The sequence below is a fragment of the Rhipicephalus sanguineus genome, chromosome 8 (assembly GCF_013339695.2).
Source record: "Rhipicephalus sanguineus isolate Rsan-2018 chromosome 8, BIME_Rsan_1.4, whole genome shotgun sequence".
Classification (NCBI taxonomy): Eukaryota; Metazoa; Arthropoda; class Arachnida; order Ixodida; family Ixodidae; genus Rhipicephalus; species Rhipicephalus sanguineus.
The window spans coordinates 70,542,391-70,565,044 of record NC_051183.1 but is presented as its reverse complement, the minus strand read 5'-3'; the positions used below and the strand labels follow the sequence as shown (position 1 = coordinate 70,565,044).

Sequence of the window (22,654 nt, the reverse complement as noted above, 5' to 3'; positions counted from 1 at the left end):
ACATACTCTTTGTGTATCCCAATCAACATTTCCACCTGGCCGTTAGCGCATGCGTTGCAGTCTGCCAAATACGTATGGGCGATGTCGCGTTCTTTGAGAAAACTGTCAAACACCAAACACACAGGTTGAAACTGGTCATTGCTGGAATCTATTTGCATGTCTAGAAATTTTAAACTAATGTTAGCGGGCAATTCAACTGACAAGTTTAGCTGCTTCATTTCTGAAATAAATATGTCATAAATATTGCCACGCCCACTTCTTGTTTTATGTTGATGTATTCGGGTTTGACCAGCAAAGACGGTTATGAAGCTCGACGCTGTCCGCGAAGCAGTGTTCGAGAAGCTTCGCGATTGTAGTAGAACGTTTTGTTAAGATTGCGCGCCGCACGCGAATGTTCCAGCTTTGTCGAGAGATAACGCCGCCACCAGCGATATCGCTGGAAAGTTCGATAGCGCCTGTATAAAAGTCGACGTGCTTGACCGTTTGTTAGTTGATCGATGGTCGACGCTCTGTTCGCCGCTGTATCAGTGCATACCGTGTGTATTGCTGTAAATTATCTTTCCGTTTCCCGGCCACAAGTTCGGCCAAATAAACAGTTTCGTCTTGAAACCGCTAATGGCTAATCACGACCACGTGTGACATCTGGTGAAGGTGCTTCCCCGTCCATGTACCGAAGACCCCCCTCCAACCGTGAGCCAAGCCCACACCGTCAAGGGGACTCCGGTGCCACCACTGACCAGCGAGCCAGCCTCAGACAGCAAGGTCTCCCACCAGAATACGGACTCCTACCGGACAAGCCAAAAGCCACGGCAACGAAGACAACAGGAACAATGACTGCCACAATGTCCCCTACGGCGATCGTGATGCAGCTACCCAGGGAGCCGCCGACCTTCCGTGGTTCGCCATGTGAAGACCCCGAGACTTGGCTCTAGACCTTCGAAAGGGTCTCAACATTTAATAACTGGAACTGCAAGGACAAGCTGCGCCACGTATACGTCTACCTAAAAGACGCCGCGAGGACGTGCTTCGAGAACCGAGAGTCCGCCCTACAAACATGGGATCTCTTTCGGACGACGTTCCAAGAACGTTCACGAGCGTGGTCCGCAAGGGACGGGCCGCGGCTATGCTGGAGACCCGTGTGCAGCTGCCCAATGAAAATATTGCCATCTACACGGAAGAGATAATCGCCTGTTTCGACACGCCGACCCAAGTATGCCCGAAGAGAAGAAAGTGAGGTTCCTGATGCAGGGTGTCAAACAGGAACTCTTCGCTGGATTGATAAGGAACCCGCCGAAGACGGTGGCTGAATTTGCTTCGGAGGCTTCGACATGCGAGCAAACGCTTGAGATGCGAACGCGGCAATACAACCGCAGCTTCTCGGCCACAAGCTACGCCGACGTTCAGGCACTAGGATCCGCCGACCTGCGTGAGACGATTCGAGCAATCGTGCAAGAGGAGCTGCGAAAAATTCTACATTCGTCGCATCCTCAAGTAGATTCCATCGCCGACGTCGTTCGCCAGCAGATCCAGCATTCACTTGGCGCGCTTCACCTAGCAGAGCCGCAGCCGCAAGCTATGAGCTATGCTGCAGCCCTCCGTCATGCTTTTCCTCCATGTCCGCGTCAAGACGGCACACGGCCGCAGTACCGTCGCCAGACGCCGCCACCGCCACCGACGCCCTCCGTCCACCTGTCGGCCAGCGCTACGCCCCCAAGAAGACCGACGTTTGGCAGGCCCCCGACAACCGCCCGCTCTGCTACCACTGCGGGGAGGCCGGCCACACGTACCGCCGCTGCCAGTACCGTCAGATATGGCTACGCGGATTCGTCGTCAACGCGCCGCGCCCGCAGCCAGGTGAACGGCCTCGCAACATCGACGACTACCTCACCGGAACACAATGGCAAGAACGACGACCTTCCCGCTCGCCGTCGCCCGGCGGCTACATGTCACCGCACCGCCTGCCCAAAACGGGGCCGGTCGCATAGCCCTATCCGGAAAACTAATGGCAGCAACCAATGGACGTGCGGTTGCTGAACGACGAAATGCTGAAGACCTTCCGCCGTCGACGTTGACGCCGCGACGAAGTTCCGAGCCCCCGCCGCACGCCGAACGACGTCCCAAAGAGGAAACTTTACGACCGGAAGCAGACCTGACGACTTAACGCGGAAGCAGCGGTACAAACCGACGTAGCCGTGACCCGATTCCGCGACAACCGTAACGGAAGACGGCGGACTAGCGACCTCGACGTTCTGATCGACGGCCACAACGTCACCGCTCTCGTCGATACTGGAGGCGACTATTCCGTCTTCAGTGGGCCGTTCGCAGCGAAGTTTAAGAAAGTTAGGACTGCTTGGGAAGGCCCCGAGATCCGGACCACTGGAGGCCATCTGATAACGCCGATTGGTGTCTGCACAGCGAGAGTCACTATCAATAAACGGACCTATCCTGTGAGCTTTGCAATATTACAAAGCTGCTCCATGGATGTGATACTTGGAATGGACTTCCTAAGTGACCACGGCGCCGTCATCGACCTGAGGTCTGAGTCGATAACACTAACCTCAGACAAAGCGCTCCCGCCCCACGCGACGCCAGGGAACCATGCATTGAATGTGATAGAAGAGCAGGTGACCGTTCCGCCGCGCTCCAGCGTCATTATTTCCGACGGCACCGAAAAACCTGCGAACCTTGAAGGCGTCATCGAGGGCCATCAGCACCTACTCATGAACCATGAAATTTGCGTCGCACGAGGTATAGCCGAGCTGCGTGACGGTAAAGCAAAGGTAGTGATGACAAGCTTCAGCCACGAATATAGGCACCTCAACATTGGTACGACGGTTGCCTACATCGACGAATGCGTAGCCGCCAGCGATGCTTTCGCCCTCTCCGATGCTGCCGAACCTGCTTCGACGAATAGAAGTCCCGATCCGGATTTTGACGTCAACCCGAGCCTTCCGAAGGTCAAGCAAGACCAGCTCAATACCCTGCTCCTGCAATACAAAGACTGTTTCTCGTCGTCATCGCGGGTCCGACAAACGCCCCTTGCTAAGCACCGCATTATAACAGAAGAAAACTCTCGGCCACTCCGTCAGAGCCCCTACAGAGTTTCGACTCCAGAGCGCGACGCGATAAAGAAACAAATTGACGAAATGCTGCGCGACAACATCATCCAGCCGTCCAAGAGTCCGTGAGCGTCACCCCTAGTGTTAGTGAAGAAGAAGCACAGGACACTGCGCTTCTGCGTTGATTATCGGCGCCTGAACAAAATCACGAAGAAGGACGTGTACCCCCTCCCACGGATAGACGACACCCTGGATCGACTTCACAACGCGGCGTACTTTTCGTCGATGGACCTCAAGACCGCGTATTGGCAGATCGAAGAAGACAAAAGAAACCGAGAAAAGACCGCTTTTATAACACCCGACGGCCTCTTTGAGTTCAAGGTCATGCCTTTCTGTCTTTGCTCGGCAGCTGCGACGTTCCAGTGCATCATGGACACCGTACTCGCCGGATTGAAGTGGCAGACATGTCTTGTGTATTTCGACGACGTCGTCGTGTTTTCCTCGACATTCGACGGGCACCTCCGGCGGCTTGAGACAGTACTTCAAGCAATCAAGACCTCTGGACTTTCCCTGAAACCAGAAAAGTGCCGATTCGCGCACGACGAGCTCTTGTTTCTGGGTCATGTGATCAGCAAGTCTGGAGTGCGCCCAGTCCCGCGGAAAACAGCTGCCAGCGCCGAATTCGCACCACCCACCGACAAAAAGGCCGTGCACAAATTTCTCGGCTTATGCGCCTATTACAGACGCTTCGTCAAAAACTTTTCACGGATCGCCGAACCACTGACGCTTCCCAAGAAGACTAACGTGGAATTCAGGTGGGAAACGGCGCAAGTGCAAGCCTTTCAAGAACTTAAACGAGCGACGTTCCAGCGCGTCATGGACACCGTACTCGCCGGATTGAAGTGGCAGACGTGCCTTGTGTATTTGGACGACGTCGTCGTGTTTTCCTCGACATTCGACGGGCACCTCCGGCGGCTTGAGGCAGTCCTTCAAGCAATCCAGACCTCTGGACTGACCCTGAAACCAGAAAAGTGCCGATTCGCGCACGACGAGCCCTTGTTTCTGGGTCATGTGATCAGCAAGTCTGGAGTGCACCCAGACCCGCGGAAAACAGCTGCCATCGCCGACTTCGCGCCACCCACCGACAAGAAGATCGTGCACCGATTTCTCGGCTTATGCGCCTATACAGACGCTTCGTCAAAAACTTTTCACAAATCGCCGAACCACTGACGCTTCTCCTGAAGACTAACGTGGAATTCAGGTGGGAAACGTCGCAAGTGCAAGCCTTTCAAGAACTTAAACGACACCTGCAGACGCCATCCATACTTGCGCATTTCGATGATTGCGCCAATACGGAAATACACACCGACGCAAGCAGCGTAGGACTCGGTGCCGTCCTTATGCGAAATACTGACGGGCTTGAAAGGGTAATCAGTTATGCTAGCCGGTCACTATCCAAGGCAGAAACCAACTATTCCACAACAGAAAGGGAATGCCTTGCCATCATCTGGGCTTCGTCAAAGTTGCGCCCCTACCTCTATGGCAGGCCCTTCAAAGTTGTCAGTGATCATCACGCCTCATGTTGGCTAGCTAACTTGAAGGACCCTTCAGGTCGTCTTGCAAGATGGAGTCTAAGGCTTGAAGAATTCGACATTGCCGTCATGTACCGTCCGGACGAAAACACTCTGACGCCGACTGCCTGTCTCGTGCCCCCGTCGACGCGCTGCCGTAAGACGACGACGATGACTGCTTCCCCGGAACTATAAGTGCCTATGACTTCGCCGAAAGGTAACGAGCCGACGCGGAACTGGGGGGCCTTATGGAGTACCTCGAGTGCAAGACCGCCGTTGTTCCTAAGGTATTCAAGCGAGGACTGCCGTCGTTTTTCTTACGGACCGGCGTTCTTCTGAAGAAGAACTTCTCGCCACTTCGAACCGACTACCTTCTCGTTGTGCCCTCATAATTACCACCAGAAGTCATCCAGGACCTACACGACGACCCGACGGCTGAACACCTCGGTGTTTCCCGCATGCTCGCCAGAATACAGGAAAAATACTACTGGCCACGCCTTGCTGCCGACGTCGCCACTACGTTAAGACTTGCCGAGATTGCCAGCGACGAAAGACACCACCGACTAGGCCAGCGGGACTTTTGCAGCCAATCGAACCACCTCACCGGCCGTTCCAGCAAATTGGGATGGACCTACTGGAGCCGTTCCTGACGTCGACTTCCGGCAACAAGTGGATCGTCGTAGCAACTGACTACCTCACCCGCTACGCCGAGACAAAGTCCTTGCCCAAAGGCAGTGCCGTCGAGGTAGCCAAGTTCTTCGTGGGGAACATCGTCTTGCGTCATGGCGCTGTAGACAGAGCCTTCACTGCGGACCTAACTCAGGCGATCTTCAAAAACAGCGAGACGAGCCACCGCCGCAGCACCGCCTACCACCCGCAGACCAATGGCCTCGCCGAACGTCTAAATAAGACCATCGCCGACATGCTGGTGATGTAAGTCGACGTTGAACACAAGACGTGGGACGCCGTCCTTCCGTACGTGACCTTCGTTTACAACACGGCCGTCCAAGAAACAACGCAGATGACGCCGTACACGTTGGTCTGCGGAAGGAGCCCGGCGATGACGCTCGACGTCATGCTACCGAAGGTCACCGGCGAAGAAAACCTCGACGCCGCCGCTTACTTACAACGTGCCGAAGAAGCTCGACAGCTCGTCCTCCTGAGCATCAAGACCCAGCAGTACACCGACAGTCGTCGCTACAATCTTCGACGACGCTTCGTGGAATACCAGCCCGGCGACTGTGTTTGGGTCTGGACGCCGACACGCTTACGTGGGCTTAGCGAAAAACTCCTTCGACGATAGTTCGGGCCATACAAGGTTCTTCGACGTCTCCGCGCTCTTGACTACGAGGTCATCCCGGACGGCATTACGAACTCCCAGCGACGCCGCACACGACCTGCAGTCGTCCATGTCGTGCGCCTTAAGCCGTTTTTTGCGCGTTAGCGAACCTGGGGACTCTACTTTGTTATTGTAATTTATTTATGTATGCACTTGTTTTTTTCTCTCTCTTCTTTGTTCTTTCACAAGCATCGGGACGATGCTTTTTCAGAGGGGGGCAATGCCACGCCCACTTCTTGTTTTATTTTGATGTATTCGGGTTTGACCAGCAAGGACGGTTATCAAGCTCGACGCTGTCCGCGAAGCAGTGTTCGGGAACCTTCGCGATTGTAGTAGATTGTTTTGTTAAGATTGCGCGCCGCACGCGAATGTTCCAGCTTTGTCGAGAGATAAGGCCGCCACCAGTGATATCGCTGGAAAGTTCGACAGCGCCTGTATAAAAGCCGAAGCTCTTGACCGCTTGTTAGTTGATCGACGGCCGACGCTCTGTTCGCCGCTATATCAGTGCATACCGTGCGTATTGCTGTAAATTAACTTTCCTTTTCCCGGCCACAAGTTCGGCCAAATAAACAGCTTCGTCTTGAAAGCGCCGACTGTTGTCTTCGTCGACGTCACGACGACGTGACAATATTTACAACGCGATGTCGATCGCCTTCTTTGTTGTGATTACAGAAGGCCGAAAAGTCGTCCACTTATTGGAACACCTTAACGGTGTCCATCGTATCGATGCTGGCCATAAGTCGTCTGTCGTGTCGCGCAAGTAAAATATCACTAAGTATCCGTGTCAAATATCAGCCTATGCAAACACCTTCACGTTGTACGAAGAAGCTCTCGCGATGACATTTGAAGGTGGACTCAAGATAGAACCGTGATAGTTGTAAAAGCTTTGAGGTATGGGTTCCACACGCGTTCTGAAACTTGGTGCAACCATGTCGTTCTATGCACTCGTTCACATCCTCAAGCCCGATGTTGTGTGGTAGCGAATAATAGAAGTCTTTAACGTCAACTGAAAAGACGCTTACTTGCTGCGGACGCTCTTCTTGGAGGTACTTGGAGACGACATTGGGGCTTCGGATTAAGCCCGGATCATCTAAGTGGAGGATGGTGAGCGACTTCTGCAGGAACGTTCCTATCGAGCGTTGCCAGGTGCCGCGCTCGGACACGATCACCCTGAACGGGCAGCCGTCCTTATGGGTTATTGCGGTGCAAGAGACGGAGAGGTTGGTGCCTATCGTTGTTCGTAACGACTTCGCTAGTTTTGTGAGACCGACATCATCGCATAACTTGAGAGCTTTTGCCTTCACCTTGAACAGTTTCACGTTGTCGAGCTCCCTGAAGTTTGCGCTGATGGCTTGTTCTGCTTCCTCGTTATAAATAGCAGTTGGCAACACCACAAAGCCTCCTTCCTTGTCGGCTAAGACTAGTTTTATTTCTGCCTCACGGAGATACTTGACGACGTTGTAAAGCTGGATGTGCCCTGCCTTCATCTTTTGTGGAAATCACTCCACTCCTTCTTCTCGGATTCAGTCAGCTTCGTCACTTGTTGTTCTTCCAGGAGCGCTCAGGACTAGGCTGAGCACTTCCACTTCATCAAGTGTTGGTGGCACACAGAACATGGACTCTTTCTTTGGGATTTCCTGTGCGTCACTGGATGCAGCGGCGTTGCCGAGTAGAACAGGGTATTGCCGGCCGTCGAAGTTTGTGATCTTGCTCTTTGTGGAAGAGTAGACAAGAGCTGCCGCCACATAAATTCGGTCGTCTGTGACGCTAGCCGCACATCATGCAGGAAGCACTTCTGGCCTCGAAGGCCTGCGGCTCCGTCGAGGTTCGCGACAAGATGGCATGCCTTGAAGAAACGGACGTGTCTCCAAGCCTCTGAGTGGAGGATACGACAAATTCTGTTTCCATGGCTGACTCAAGGCAACAGCCACCCTAATAGGCGCTGAACTTTGGGAGGCAAATAAGAATTCTTTAGGATTACGTGTACATACGTGTACAAGCGTGTCTTAGATGACGCTGTGTCTAGCACATTCATACAGACGGCGGGTGAACGTAGAACGTGGGGAAGGTAGGGTGAAGAGCCCGATGTGCTAGAAATTTATTTATTTATTTATTTATTTGAAAGTACTTTACAGGCCCCATGGGGGGTATTGAGTAACAGTATTAGCGTCTTGAATTGGGCTGGTTGGTGCATACTGATTTCTGAACAAAGAAACAGCGCTAGAACAGGTCGAAGACGAGAGGACACAAACACGGCGCTAACTGATGACATCCATAACAGCATCCATACAAAGGACGCCGTTAAGGTTTTCCGATACGTGGACGACTTTTTGGCTATCTACAATCATAACAAAGAAGACGATCGACATCGCGTTGTAAATATTTATGACGGATTTCTTTCTGAAAAGAAGCACCTCAACTTGACAATTGAATTGCCTACTAAAAATAGTTTAAGATTTCTACACATGCACATAGATTTCAGCAATGGCCGTGTGGGCTGGCGGTACGGACCCCGTTCGCTAAAAAGTATACTTCCTTACACGTGTTCACATTCTATATTAGTAAAACGTGGCGTCGCAAAATCTTGTTTGTTGGCAGCGCTTTCACGGTCTTCCTACCACCAAGTGAACACAAGTTTTCAAGTGCAATTGCAGGGGCTACTTAAAGAATGTTTTCCATTGACTTGGCTTTCTAATGTGGCTGAGCGAATGATGACAACTTTAAAATCACCAAAAAACCAAAGGAAAGAAGAGGACCCTCATAGAAGTACTGTGGTGAAACCATACATTCATAAAGTGCCGCACAACCTAAAGAAAGTGGCACAGAAATCCGGAGTTGAGAGCTATCCACCCACTGCGAGAGGCTTTACGGTGAACAAGTACAAACTGTTTACAAAAAAGTACGCGCAACAATTTGTTGGATGCCGAGGGAACGTTGTTAATAAGATCCTCCTCACTTGCGGACGGTTCTGCATCGGCCAAACCGGCCGATGTATCAGTGAGAGGTTACGAGAACATGCGTACCGTATTTTCCAGTCTATAAGTCGCACCCCTCTCAAAATCGCAGTTTTTCCGAAAAAAAAAACGTATATAAGTCACACTGGTGCATAAGTCGCACCGGTGTACAAGACGCACCTGCTCATGCGACTACCGACATTAAAGTATTGCGTCGTGAGAATGCACTGCAAAAATGTATGCTTGCGGCGGCTGCCGCTTTTCAGCTGTTTGCAGACACGCCTGCGAGCGCCTCTGGGCATACATGAAAGCAATACTTTCAGAAGTACCTTTATTATTCCGATAGCTTGGTTGCATTTAATCAAAGCCGTCGAAGTGATCTTCATCCGAGTCGTTCACGAACAATGCAGCTACTTCTGGTTGTAGTACTGCCGGCACATCACTGTCGTCCTCTCACTCGAATCAGACTCTTCAACATTGCCATCGGTTGATCAGGGGATCAGCCCGGCCTTGCGAAAGCCCACCACAAGGCGCATCTGCACTGTTCGCAGCCCTCTTCCTTCGGCTCGCTGTTCCAGCACCCACGTGCGCAGGCTACGCTCGAGCTCAGGCCAGCGTGCCTTCTTGCCGCTGTTGGCTTTCTTTGTTGACTTCATTGTGCGGAGGACGCTGCGGGCCTTGCGCCAGTCCCGAATTGCCTCCCTGCTGCTCGGTTTCCGTGTTCCTCAGCTAATTAAACTGCGCACAGATTGAACTTGGCGTCATAGCTTCGCCGACTTTGCTTTCCATGTGGCGCCATGGTTAGCGAGGCTCTACTGGCTCTACACTAAAACGCACAACACACGCAGCAATGGCAGACGGAAGTGAAGGCAAAGGCAGGGGCTCTGAAATCCAAACTTTCCATAATTTAAAATTTCAAAAATACCTCCACATTGTCACCCCTCTTTAATTATTTTTTCTGTGCAAAACTACATCAGCCGCGTTATTTTTAACCGCGTTATCAGCTGCTATGTAGGAGAACTTGGGTAGTGCGTCGAAACAAAGCCGTTGGCAAGCGAAATTCAGATTTGGGATGAAGAATGCTGATGCACCTTGTGTACCTGGCGTTCCCAGCATCTACACGTATAGTGGAAACTCTTTTTCTTCTAGTAATAAAGTAATTTCTGGTTTTCGGGTTATTCCCTCTCTGATATGCATTGTTATCGCATATATGAAAAAGAAGTTATTTAAGAAAACGTGTACAACGCTTGAGCTTCGCTATCAAGGGTAGAACTCGATAGCGTAATCGGACCGTGTTCGTATCGCCTTCCCAATCGCTAGCCTTGCTTCGCTTCTCGTTGGGCGACTAAACGGTGCCGCAAGGAAAGCCAAAGCCAATATTCGCTACGGCGACACGACCAGTTAGGACCACTGAATGCATGAGAACATATTCCACATGACACTGCTTCACTTCATACACAACACCGCCTTAACGGCGCCCATCCTACTACACATATACAAACAAGATTATATGCCTTCAGGGCAAGTCTATGTCACAATAAAAAAAAGTGCGGACGCCCTGCGGCTCCTATATCCATGCGTGCGGCGTGACCAAACACGGTGGGGCGATGCCTTTTAAAGCACGGCCGTGTGTCCTTCGTGCCATCTCGCGGATAGTCAAGCCTCTGCCACGCTGAAGCACCTACGAGATATGCGTACCACCAACAGTAAATTGTGTATATAAATAGCTCGCTGTTAGTATGCTGGAAGATGTACGCGTGGTGGCAGAGCGGCTAAACGCCTCGCGCTACGGAGCGAGGGGTCGCAGCTTCGAATCCCCGGACACACTCGAACGGAAAATATTATTTCATTTCTTGATTTGAATCTAACTCGAATTTTCGCTCACGGACAAAGCTGATCTTTCGCTCAGAACCAACGACGCCGTCGCCGACACCTGAATTTCGGCGAAACGAGCTACCTAAAGCTAGATTGTCAGTGGGATATAAAGAGTCAACGAGAGACAGATTAATCGAAGAAAGGCACACATGCGAAGGCTTACACCTATAGTTACTTAAGTTAGCCTGAACGAAGTGAACCAGGAGGTATAAATTCTAATAAAAGAAAGCTGGGGCCGTATATTCTAACGATGCGGTTACCGAAGAGTTCACTTTGCCAACACGCGTTGGGTGATGCCATCGCCACGCCCCTGGCACGCCTCCTTGGCGACGGCATCACCCAACCGCGTGTTGGCAAGGTGAACTCTTCGGTAACCGCATCGTTAGAGAATGTGGTCCCCTGTTTGCTTGTGTTCCTTGGCGATTGCTGTCCTTAGTCCGAGATGCCATGAGCCTCACTACGTGCGCGCCCTATCCGCCAGATTCTGGTTAGGTGCTAAAGCGGTTATAGGAATGAAGATGGCGAAAACTGGGTAATCTTAGCGATACGTGCTTTCGCAAGTGTGCACATCCGAGTAGCACTGCCTGTGGTGATGCGTCCGTCTCCTATCCCCCAGCATTGCCTTGAGACGTCCAAGTGCATAAATGAAGTAATCAAGGTTTTCAAAAACGATTACGCTTTTCTAACCTATAGGCGGTAAAGCTGCTTCATGTAAACGAGTACTACAGTTTCAAGCTACAACCATGCTGCTAAAACGGCTGGAATATATGAAAAGGTGATTCCACGAGAGATCGAACATGCCCGTCCAGGCGATATTTTTGTTTTGCCTGGGTTCTTTGTTATATATTATGTGGGCACATTCAAAGTACAGGGAACCGAAACTTTTATTTCCGACAAACGCTCGCAGCGTGCCAAAAGATTGTTTTAATGTGGCCGCTAGGGCGTCCTGTTTAAGCTCCTCGCAATATTTTCGGATTTCACGGCCGAATTTAACGCGAACTACAAACGTTGTGTCGAACATTTTATGTTGGTTGCAGTACCCCTTACTGTGAATTACATCCATGCTTTCTTTATGCCGTCCTCAAAAGGAAAATGTGGGAAAAAAACGCCAAGCACAGCCCAAAATAAAAAAGTTTGCTAAGTTTGGTGCGCCTTGGCTTGTTTCCAATTTGATACGGAAACAGTGTCAAATATAGGCCTCGTGCGCTGCTGTTTCAAATCGGATATGCAGCACCACTGCGGCGGCTGCTGGCAAAATGTCCCTGTTGCCTCCGCACAGCCGCGCTTGGTCGCAGCAGGTTGGCAATGGCCCCTACAGCACAAGCGTGCGTACGCGGCGAAAAAAGTCGACTTCTATCTGTCTTGCGAGTTCGCATGTCATAACAGCTACAAGAACACGGCCGGAAAACTGCCGAAGCTGCAATTTTATGAGTTTTCATGGAAGCCGTACGAGGCTGATCGGCAACAACGTTGAAACGCAGCCCTTCGGCGCGCCCGATTAGCAAACGCGTCCTGTCTTCGCACGGTTTCTTTCGCTTTCTATCCAAATCACTGGCGTAACCAGCGGGATTGAAACCCCCTCCCCCCCCCCCCGAATTTTTCTTAAATTTTGACTGTGTATGTATACACGCAGACGTACAAACGCACGGACGAACATACATGGAGTATGGTTGAACCCCCAACGGAAAAAAAAGAATTCTGTCTACGCTACTGCTCCAGGTAATATTGACACATTGTTGGTTTCCTTGTTCATTTTATTATTGTTAGCCTGAACGGAGGTTTGCGGCAAACATTGTGAGGCAAAACAGTACTCTGCAATGGCCACTTTGTCGGATGTGCACGACTGTCGGGCTGAGGGGCCTCAGGGTCGGCTTTTTATGATCGGAAGACCTAGACGAAAAACACAGTTGCACATGCTCAAAAATATAATTTAGCAAAGTGTTTGAAGTACTAACAGCGCTAGAAAACTAAGAGACAGGCACTTTTTGCGGTCTCTTTTTATCGTTGCTAATACGTCATTTCAACTATTTCAGCTTTCTGCTAACGCGCGCCGGTCATAGGACAAGCGACGCGCGAGGCTGCCGATAAAACGTATTTTCTATCGTATGCGAAGAAAAAAGTGACCCGCTTCTAAACGCACGTCGTGCTCCACGCTCTTTGTATGTGCGACACATTTTCCCAATATTTACGACGGACCGACGGCACTGTGCCGATCTTATCTGACGCAGTAAACGTGATTAGCGGCATACAAGTCGCCACGCTGAACCGAACTATACTTCGTTTGAAGTATTCCTGAACGTTTGCTATTCGCCCGTAGCCGCAAAAAAAAAAAAAAAATAAGCGGGGCTCGTTTTGCGTTGCCGTTTTCACGCATCGACGTTCACTGCACACAACATCGAGTTACGCACCGAGAAAGGAACAGGGACAAAATGCGCTAAGTGGCCGCATGGGCGGTGCGCACTCGGAGAGCGCTGGCGCCATCCACTGAGCGCACGAGGCCTATAGAAAAGAGCCTCTGCAAGATTTCTGCGGAAGATCGTTCTCCTACAGACAGCGGGCAAAAAAAAATAGTTGGAGAAGCGAGATTTTTTAAAAATGCTCTTATTCAAGAATTAAACTAAAAAGAACTCCGGTCTCAATTGGATCAGCGTATTGCCATCGATCACCCATTTTGGTTAAGCATGGCTTAATTAGTGTGGTCTATGCAGCGTTCACAAATTGCTATTTACCGATGTTATTCATGCATTTTTTTGCTATATTGCGTTTTACTTACTAAGAATCTTAGCTCGGCGAAAAATTTTGCGGGCAGCGCATGACAAAGTGACCCATTGTAAAGTCAATGCGGTGTTCCGTATGGCGCAGTACTGCCGCCGGCAAAAATAAAACATGTGTAATGGACGCAGCGCCTAAATAACACTTGCTGTGCGAAATACACTGAGTGGTCAGTTGTAACCCTCCAGTGCCTTGCTAGTGCGCGTGGAATAGGCGCCTCGAGCACCTGTATAGAACGAGAATATGGCTACCATGAATATCCACACGGTGCTGACTCTATTTTTCGCCACTGTCGCCTGCGAAGCATCCGCAATTAAAGGACTTGGTGAGTACCAACTTTTAACCTACCTCCTTGAATAGCATTGAAATTGCTTACCCTTGGAAAGTATAACATAGATATTTATAATAAATAGTAGTTTATAATGAAAATACGTGGGTCCAACGTGAACATCTGCGCAACGTTTCGCGCTTTAACTTTTTGGGTAACGGCTGCGAATGGCCGACAAAAGAAGAATATGCTCAGCTGCACAATGGGTTCAATTCTGCGGCGCTGCGCTAGCTTTTGTTGATTATTATAACATTGACAACACTATATTTCCTCGTCAGCTGAGCCATACCAACATTACGTGATATCGTTAAATGTCTTGTGTGGGCAAGATAGTTAAACGCTATATCATAACACCTTTAATAATCAAAAAATCACAAACTTTTCTTCTGGAGCCTTCTTGTGTATATATATATATATATATATATATATACTACGATAGCAATTATATAGACACTCTCGGCGGGTGTTTGCCGTCGCCGTCACGTCTTCTATATTATGGATATATAAATAAAAGCAACATAGAAAAACAAATCAGAAGAACAAATTTCGGAAGCGTGCCACCACAGTTCGAACCTGTGACCCCTCGGTCCACAGCATGTCGCGCCATTCGTTGTTTTGAATGCTAACGGTGAGCAGTTTTTACACACAATTTACTGTTGGCGGTACGCATAGATGGGAGGTGTTTCAGCGTGTGCAGTATCACCCGTGAGATTGCCCGAAGGGCACGCTTTAAAGTAGGGCTCCTAGATTTTGCTTTATATGGAAAACTGCCCTTGAGACGCGCACTAAAAAGTGGCCGATTCCTATACCACAATGCGTCGAACGCCGCCACGCTGCAGGAGACGCGAAGGGGCCACATTTTGCAAGCAGAAAAAGTATCAATAACGCTGGGCTGTAGCGCGCCACTCAAACACAAAATAGGAACAGCTGTCATAGTTGTTGGTTCGCGCTCGTCCTGTGTGTGTTCTTTTCGTGCGTCCTTGGCGCTTGAGCGACGCGCTGCAAGTATCGTGCTGCTTGCCGCTCTTCGTGTGACATTCTAATTGGTTGCTATTGCATTCAGTGCTTCGCCCTTGCGGCGAAGCTGTGAGTTTTTTTTTTTTTGCTAACATGGTCACATTGTATTACCGGTGATGCTGGTATTTATTAGTAGCGATTGTTTGAAATGCCGTAAGCGTGACAAAAATGGTTCCTTTCCGCAGCTCAGGAAATAGCATGAAACTCGATTTTTCCTTCCTTGTGTATTGACTATGTAGGCGTGTGAGAATGACCGGGAATGGAATTACAATAGAAACGCACGGGCACGTATTTCTCTGTCCATATACTTCTTACAAGCGCAAAGGAATGCTCACAAAAAGAAGGGGCACAAAGAGGAGTGGTGCTAGACATCAAGTGAAATAAAACAATGTGCGAAAAAAGGCAACGTGCCACACTTGCGCATAAACCTACAAGAAGAAGCAGTCAGCGCAGGTAACACATAAAAAAGTTACTGGCTGTGTTGGTTAGTCTGCATTCTTCTGTTTGTTCAGGTTACATGGACCAAACATAAATGTAATCACACGCGACGCAGTGGTCTACGCAGTCAAGATTCCCCAGAGGGCAATGTTGTATGTGTTTAAAATAAAAGATATAGTGAGCTCCAGTTTTTTCCTTTAATCAACAGTGCAGAACAGACCACGTAGCATATTTCTGCGTAAAGTGCTTCCCCACGTCAGGCTAAATTCTTGTTCAAGAGAAACGGTAGATTCATCATGTAAAATTCTCTCAGATGTGATTCTTTAGCTTAGGACGCACGCATTGTTCTTTTTAAAAGCGCTTGAAGTGGCGGAGAGTGCCTGAATAATGCTAAAGCAAGCAAAAAGGAAATCTCCTGTTCGAAGAGCATGTATTGCTTGCACCTGTGTACGATCAAAGCCTGCTTTCTAGAAGCGGTTGCGGTAGCAACGAAGTCGTATTTTTAGTGAATATGGTCCTGTTTCATACTTGCAGAGGCGAGTGCATACGTAGGTAATTCGTATGTTAGAACGCCAAGGATAGGAGCACGTGGAATTGAACGCTTCCCACCACATTCTTTGAACATGTCTGAGGAAGGAGGGAGCCTGGGGTTGGGTCACTGCCATGTGTTTATATTTTGAGGCCCCCTAATGGTGGTCACACACACTTTAGGACTTTGTCTGACGTTGGCAGGGCCCCTAGGTTTCTTCGTTCAACGTAAATGCGCATATATCTCGTCCTACGACTGTGTCTTTTCAAGCATTCGTTCAGTCTTTCAATCTTTATCGGCCTCATTTTGTTTCTTTTACTTCGCAAAATTTCTGGCAGCGAGGGTAAACCAAGAAAACAGGGCAAAACGAAAGGTTAACAAGGTGAAATAAAAAGTCACAGTTTCGCCGCAAGGGCGAAGCAATGAATGCCATAGCAAGAAATCGAAATGTCACACGAAGAACCAGAAGCAGCTCGATACTTGCAGCATGCCGCTGAAGAACAAAGAAGTGCGCACTAAATGAACGCACTGGCATGCACAGGGAAAGCGTGAACTAACAACTGTCGCAGTTGTTACGCCAATGTGCTTGAGCAACACGCTGCAAGTGTCGACAATGGAGAATCAGACGCTTGCTTGCTTGATTCACCCTTAATTCTTGGCCGTTACCCACTACGGGGGATCGGCCATGAAAACCGGCGGTTAATATAGGTGGGGAAATTTAGAATTTAGACGCTCTTAGATATTTCTTCTTTTAAACGGCGGCGCGTGGAGTGACCCTCTGCATCGCTTACCACAGGGGACGTCTGATGCAAAGTGTGCCCGGTGCTCTTCGTCTTTTTTTTCCTTCCACATCCCGAGTGGGTACCGAAAATGGCCACTTTTTGGTGCGCGTCTCAAGGGCAGTGTTTGAACCGAAAGAAAATTAGGACTCCTGAATCTGCAAGTGTGGACAGTGGAGTGCTGACCATCCTGTCTTATAACATAGTTATAAGTAGTTCATATGTACTGTTATGGTGTCTACCGTTCCTTGACCGCATATGAATGCTTCAACTAGCGCTGTTGATAACAGGCACGTCATGCATTGGTGCGTTCATCACTCCCCAATGAAACTCACGTGTGCGCTTGAACGCGACCCTTTAGGCGTCGCAGTGCAGTGCCCGTGCTGATGAGCCTGCGTCCCACTCAGAACAGCACATTCTACACAAAGAAATCAATCTACCTTGTAACACTCTGCTCGAAGTGTGACATTATGATGCAGCTTGTTCCTTGCTTACTGCTTTGCATAACATAAATTCCAACACTTATTGAGATTATCTAGATTTCTTTATAGAAGAAATATTCTGCAATATATAAGAAGATCTCTCGAGAAAATATAGGGTTTTTGCACGGAAACCACGTTTTTCTCACGTTCAGTTCAATGGCATATCGAAATTCAATGTTAGTCAAGTTTTTCGACTACATCGTCAGTCATTGCAAGCAAAAGGCAGATTTCGAGTCTGCGTTTATACGTTCTAAATGTTAGTGGCCAGGTGTATACTTATGTGGATAACGGTCTTGCACATCACCATAAAAGAAAAATAAATATGTAAGCTGTTTAGCTTTTTGCAACTGCACATGTTTTGCAGGCACAGGATGGCAAACAGGAATTCCCGTAATGACAGATACGCAAGGAAATACGTCACCACCCGACATAAGCAGGCCAGCGCTCCCCATCCTGCCTTCAACGCAATCTGCAGCTTCTGATGCAGGAGCCAATCTTCCTCCAATGCCGATTGGTAAGATACCTTGTTTAGGGTAAAATGTCCTGACTCTCAATCTTCAGGACTAGGTTATCAATATGACGCTGATTATTCATATAATCTTTGTAACACAGGGGACAGCACGGTCTTACAGGAGATACTCTCATAATGTCTTATGTATTACGGCCATTACAACAAGTAACTAAACGAAACGATTGGTGTGAACAGAAAGCAGAACAATGATATTGCACCATATGTACAATATCATGTAGTCACAGCAGCAAGTAACCATATAATACACTCAACAACGAAACAAAAATGTACAGCACAATTGCAGCAGGTATCCATAAAGCACAGTAGACGGTAAAGTGCAGTATGCCAGTAGAGTTGCCTCAACAATGAAATATAATGTAGCGGATAGAATAGTTGGCTTAATTATGGATAAACCGTTACTGTCGTCAAATGACGGCTCGTGCTGGTAAATGGAGGCTCATATTTGCTAATGGGGCTAGTGTTAAATATTTGCTAGTGCTGCCTAATGGTGTTTGGATGATGTCTAATACTGTTTAATGTGTCCTAAACAATGCCCAATGTGGGCTGGTGGATAAATAAGAGATAATTTGCTAATGACGGCCTAAATGATGGTTAACATCAACAGCATGTTTTTGAATAATATGGCCTAATGATTGCTATTAGCTAAATTATGCCGGATATAGGCTGCTGCTGGCTAATGTTGCATGATATCGACTATCATTGCCTGCAGAGTGAATAATGCAAGCCAGGTTTCGCCAACTTCTAGCTAATATTAGCTAGTTTGGTCAACGTGATGGCCAATTGTGTGGTTGTTGTACAACACTGCCTGCTGTCACCCAGTGTTGGAAAATTGGGCTTGCTTTATTACTGCTGCCATATGCTGGCTAAGTGACGCAATTTGCAAAAAAAAAACACGGCTGATCCCTCCGTCATAGGAATCGGCAAAACACGAAAGAGAAACGTGTCTTCATAGAAGTAGTGCTTACTGTGCAGTGATATATGAGAGCTTGTGCAGTGACTATTTGTGTTTGACAGCTATAGCACCGTTTGACGTGGATGCACCCACGATGACGCCTAGTGGCACATCTCCATAGCGGCAACTAACGCCCGGCAGAGCTTCGTCACCTGCGTGCAGTGCGTGTGGGGCAGACGAAACAATTGATCACCTGTTGTGTGTGTGCCCAGCGCTTCAAGCACAACGAGCTGCCTTGCCCGCCGCACTCCGTCGCCAGGGTATTCCCGCGGCTACACAGAGGGACCTCCTTTTCTCTGCACAGCACCACACCCAGCTTTTCAAGGCGGTTCTTCGCTTCCTTGAGGACACTGGACTGGCCAACCGGCTATAGTAGCCGCCCGCCGCGTCCTCGGTCATGGACAGCATTCCTCCTCTCCTTCTCCTCCCTCTTCTCATCTTTATCTCCCTTTCCCCATTTCCCCTACAGGCGCTGAGCCGTTCTCCCAATTAGGGTTGCAGAAGTTGCGCCTTTTCCTTTCCTCAACCTCTCCTCCTCCTCAACTAACGCCCACGATGATGACTTGAACGTTGTGGTATTGTGGTAGCTGAAGTTGTTAACATATGCCTGGTCACATCCTATCGTGCATCCCACGCAAAGATGACATCAACAACCACATGATAAACACTGGTACTAGATAGGCACTTCTTCAAAGCCTCTTCAATTAAGTAGAGAAGCGGCACGATGTGCGCTCCCGAGAATTAGGGTAACCTACGCCTGCGTTCATGAATACGCTACCACACTGCGTTTGCAGTAGCACGGGGAGTAGCACGGGAAGCAGAGCTTCGTAGCTTAAGCCGCGAACGCTTGCAGGCGTTTCAAGTCCCGCTGGCCTCTGTCTCGCTCTACCAACGCACGAAATTCGCCCATCGACATCGCTTATCGCAGCAGTTTTACTAGTCGGGGCTAGCGCACTCCAAACAGTCCGTTGCGGAGAATCACCGTTGATGCATGTGGAAGCTGCACTACTCCAAAAACGAGCCGTGACACGCTAACACGAAGCGAAAGGCAAAGAAGGTTACTGCGTCTAGGGCGACTCCCCGGTGTCAGCGTGGCCATTGCTTCTCGCTGGTATTGGGACGCTTCCACCATGACCTCCGGGATTGCGCACAACCTCGGATACTATGCTTTAACTGCGTCGTCGCAGAATCGTTCCCTATCGGCACTAGAAAGTGTCATGTCACGTCACCATTCAAAGAAGGCGGCACCGCCCCGCCCCGCCTGGACCCGCCAACAGAGAGCGCCGTGCGAGAGAGATTGTGTGAGAGATATAAGGTGCGTTTGTGAAGTGTCGTGCATGAGCCTCGGTAGTTTAGTCGGTAATGCGCCGGGCGCTTATCATCGCAAATCGAGAGGTCGTATGTTTAAAGCCCAGCAGCGGAACCTTTTCCTATAGTTTCTACTTCCTTATTCCTTTATGTTCATTTTATCAACGTCATATCCGTGACAGAAATACGTCACTGCAGTCTTGGTGAAACCCGGCATAAAACACTTTCGTGTTAATAACGATCACACACTATGGGGCAATGATGAAGTAGAGATTTTCTGCTATAGCTTTATTTTACTTTGACGTATATATTTGCAAACTTCTGACATGCGCAGCGCTGAAAAGTAGCACCAGAAAGACTCTGTACTGGGAGTCTGCGGAGCTGCCAGAGTCCGCACACTGCCGCACTCTGCCCATGTGGAGTCACTACGAGATTAGTCCATTCACTAATATTTAATGATTGCGTTATTTTCTTTTCAGCCATTTCGGGGCATATCTTTATGAAGTTAACAAAGATAAAAGATGTGAAGTTAACCAAGATAAAAACAAAGTTTTATGTGAGATATCCATTCAGTTTACTTGATAACGTTTGCGTCATCATGAGAGACGTCTGTATCTCGAATTACTAGGTCAGGTAACAGTTTGGCATAAGATGAAGCTCTAGTTGAACTTATACTCTCAAGTTGCGTCTCCATCTGACTCTCGAGAAAGAAATGAGGCCAATTTGTTCTGAAAATATCAAAGACGAGACGACAATTCCATAAACAATTTGAACAGTTCACTTCTGACATCAAACATAAAGTTTGCACCTGATATGTGATATATTATGTTAGTTGTTTATCTGTCACGTAGAGTTTTAGTTATTGCTTGCCTGGGCATGTAAACATATTGCGATCACCTGTTAAGGGTATATAGACGTTCTCTTATTTGTTAAACAAAGATTCTTATTCTACACGGCCAATATTTTATGTACCTTTTGTATATCGTATTTGCCTATCTTAAGAATACTTAGGACAGCGCGTCATCCTGCCACTGTAATGCATCTGATTATGATGCGTGTGATAAAGCAGACTTGATACCTGTTTTTATATAATTCGCTTACTTGCTAGAAGACAAATTCCGACAACGTAACTCTATGTAAGGAGTAAGGAAAATGGCCAAATTTTTAGCTTGAGAAATATTCCAGACATTTATTGCGTACAAATGATTATTATAATTAAAAATAGGTAAACTAATACGCCCACATATGCGGGTGTATGTTGCAAGAAAAAAAGCGCGTCCGTAAATGTAACATGGTAATTCTATGCACGTAACGTGAAACAAACAACGTGGAATCATTTTAATGTAATCAATTAATGGACAAATCATCAGGGATAATATTACTTTAGGCAAATTGTTTCACAGCGCTTTGCTTGACAACGTAATTTGTAACGTTATGTGTTGGCTTGTGAAAAACGCATCACATATATATGCTTGTTGTAGTTCTCATTTGTTTAATTGTCATTCATAGAAAGTTAAACATTCTCGCAGGTAGGTACGAAGGGACATCTTTTTGCGAGGTGCATAAAAGAGAAAACCTGTCTTGAAAACTGAGCCTGTTCAATGGCAGACACAGTCTTGCGGAACTTCAGCGAAGGTGCCAGCATCTTAAACGGAATTGAACAAGACAACATTCACTCTCTACATGCAACTCGTATTCACAACGTTGCCTAATGCTTCTATGTATAGACGAACAATACAGTGGCCATAGCGACATTTAGGTGGATATTTGTGACTATAGAAACAGGGGTTTTGAACTGTCCACAAGTACAGCAGCTGTCACAAGGGTAACAGAAAGCGTTGCGCTGCCTATAGATAACGGTTAAATCACATGTAATCCCCTCACATTTGTCTAATTGGCAGCGCTGGCTCTAATGAGCGCTAGCTTTATATATATATATATCTTATTTGTCCCAAACCTCTTATTTTCATACCATATCTGCCCTTCGGTAAATGTAAACGTTGCGTGATAATAAACACAACTGTTCACGTCTTGAACGTTGTTGTTGTTTATTTATATAAAAGTTTTAATATGTACTTATATTTAAACTCAGTAACCCGACCTAATAAGAGGGGCCAGATCTGTAGGCAGAGGAGATTCCAGAAGTCTCCTTACTGTAGTTGGCTATGTGTTTGACTACTGTAACCGGTGTTTGTGTACTGTAGCCTGCAAAATACCAATAATGTGATATCATAATGCAGCACAAGCACCAGCAACTTCCTTACCAAGAAAATCAGAAGGATTGGGTATACCAATATCCACGAGCCCGAAAGAGGAGACGCCAGGTTTAGCAGTCTTCTCAATGCTAGCTAGGATACCTGGATACGGTGAGTAGCTACTTTCATGTTGCTCTCTTAGAACTACAGGTAGCCAACTGATTCAACCCACTTATATTCGCAAAAGCGAATGTGAATTCACTTTCGCATTTGTAAGGGGTCGCAGTACCTGTGAGTCCCATGACACTTTTTGACCAAAGCCCTCAGCATCTCGAATGTTCGAATAGTTTATTTGCGAATTCACATTGGTAATCACACTTCATGATGAATGTGAACTTATGTTGCGAATGTTTGCATTCTCATTCGCAAACTCTGTAGTGTTTCTCTGGCAGCGGCATGTAAATAATCATGAAAATAGACAGTAAAAAAAGCTCATGCGCAACGGCAGAACAGAAATCAGCAAG

At 48.1% G+C, this 22,654-nt stretch overlaps 1 protein-coding gene across 1 annotated transcript in view; it reads left to right on the top strand.

Annotated features, from left to right (window-relative positions):
• The first annotated feature begins 13,529 nt into the window (after positions 1-13,529).
• LOC119403309 (uncharacterized) overlaps positions 13,530-22,654 on the top strand; it is a 49,831-nt gene continuing 40,706 nt past the window's right edge. Inside the window, exons 1-3 of the mRNA XM_049418268.1 lie at positions 13,530-13,895; positions 17,508-17,657; positions 22,176-22,301. The gene's annotated coding sequence lies outside the window, so the exon portion shown is untranslated. The remainder of the gene's footprint in view (positions 13,896-17,507; positions 17,658-22,175; positions 22,302-22,654) is intronic.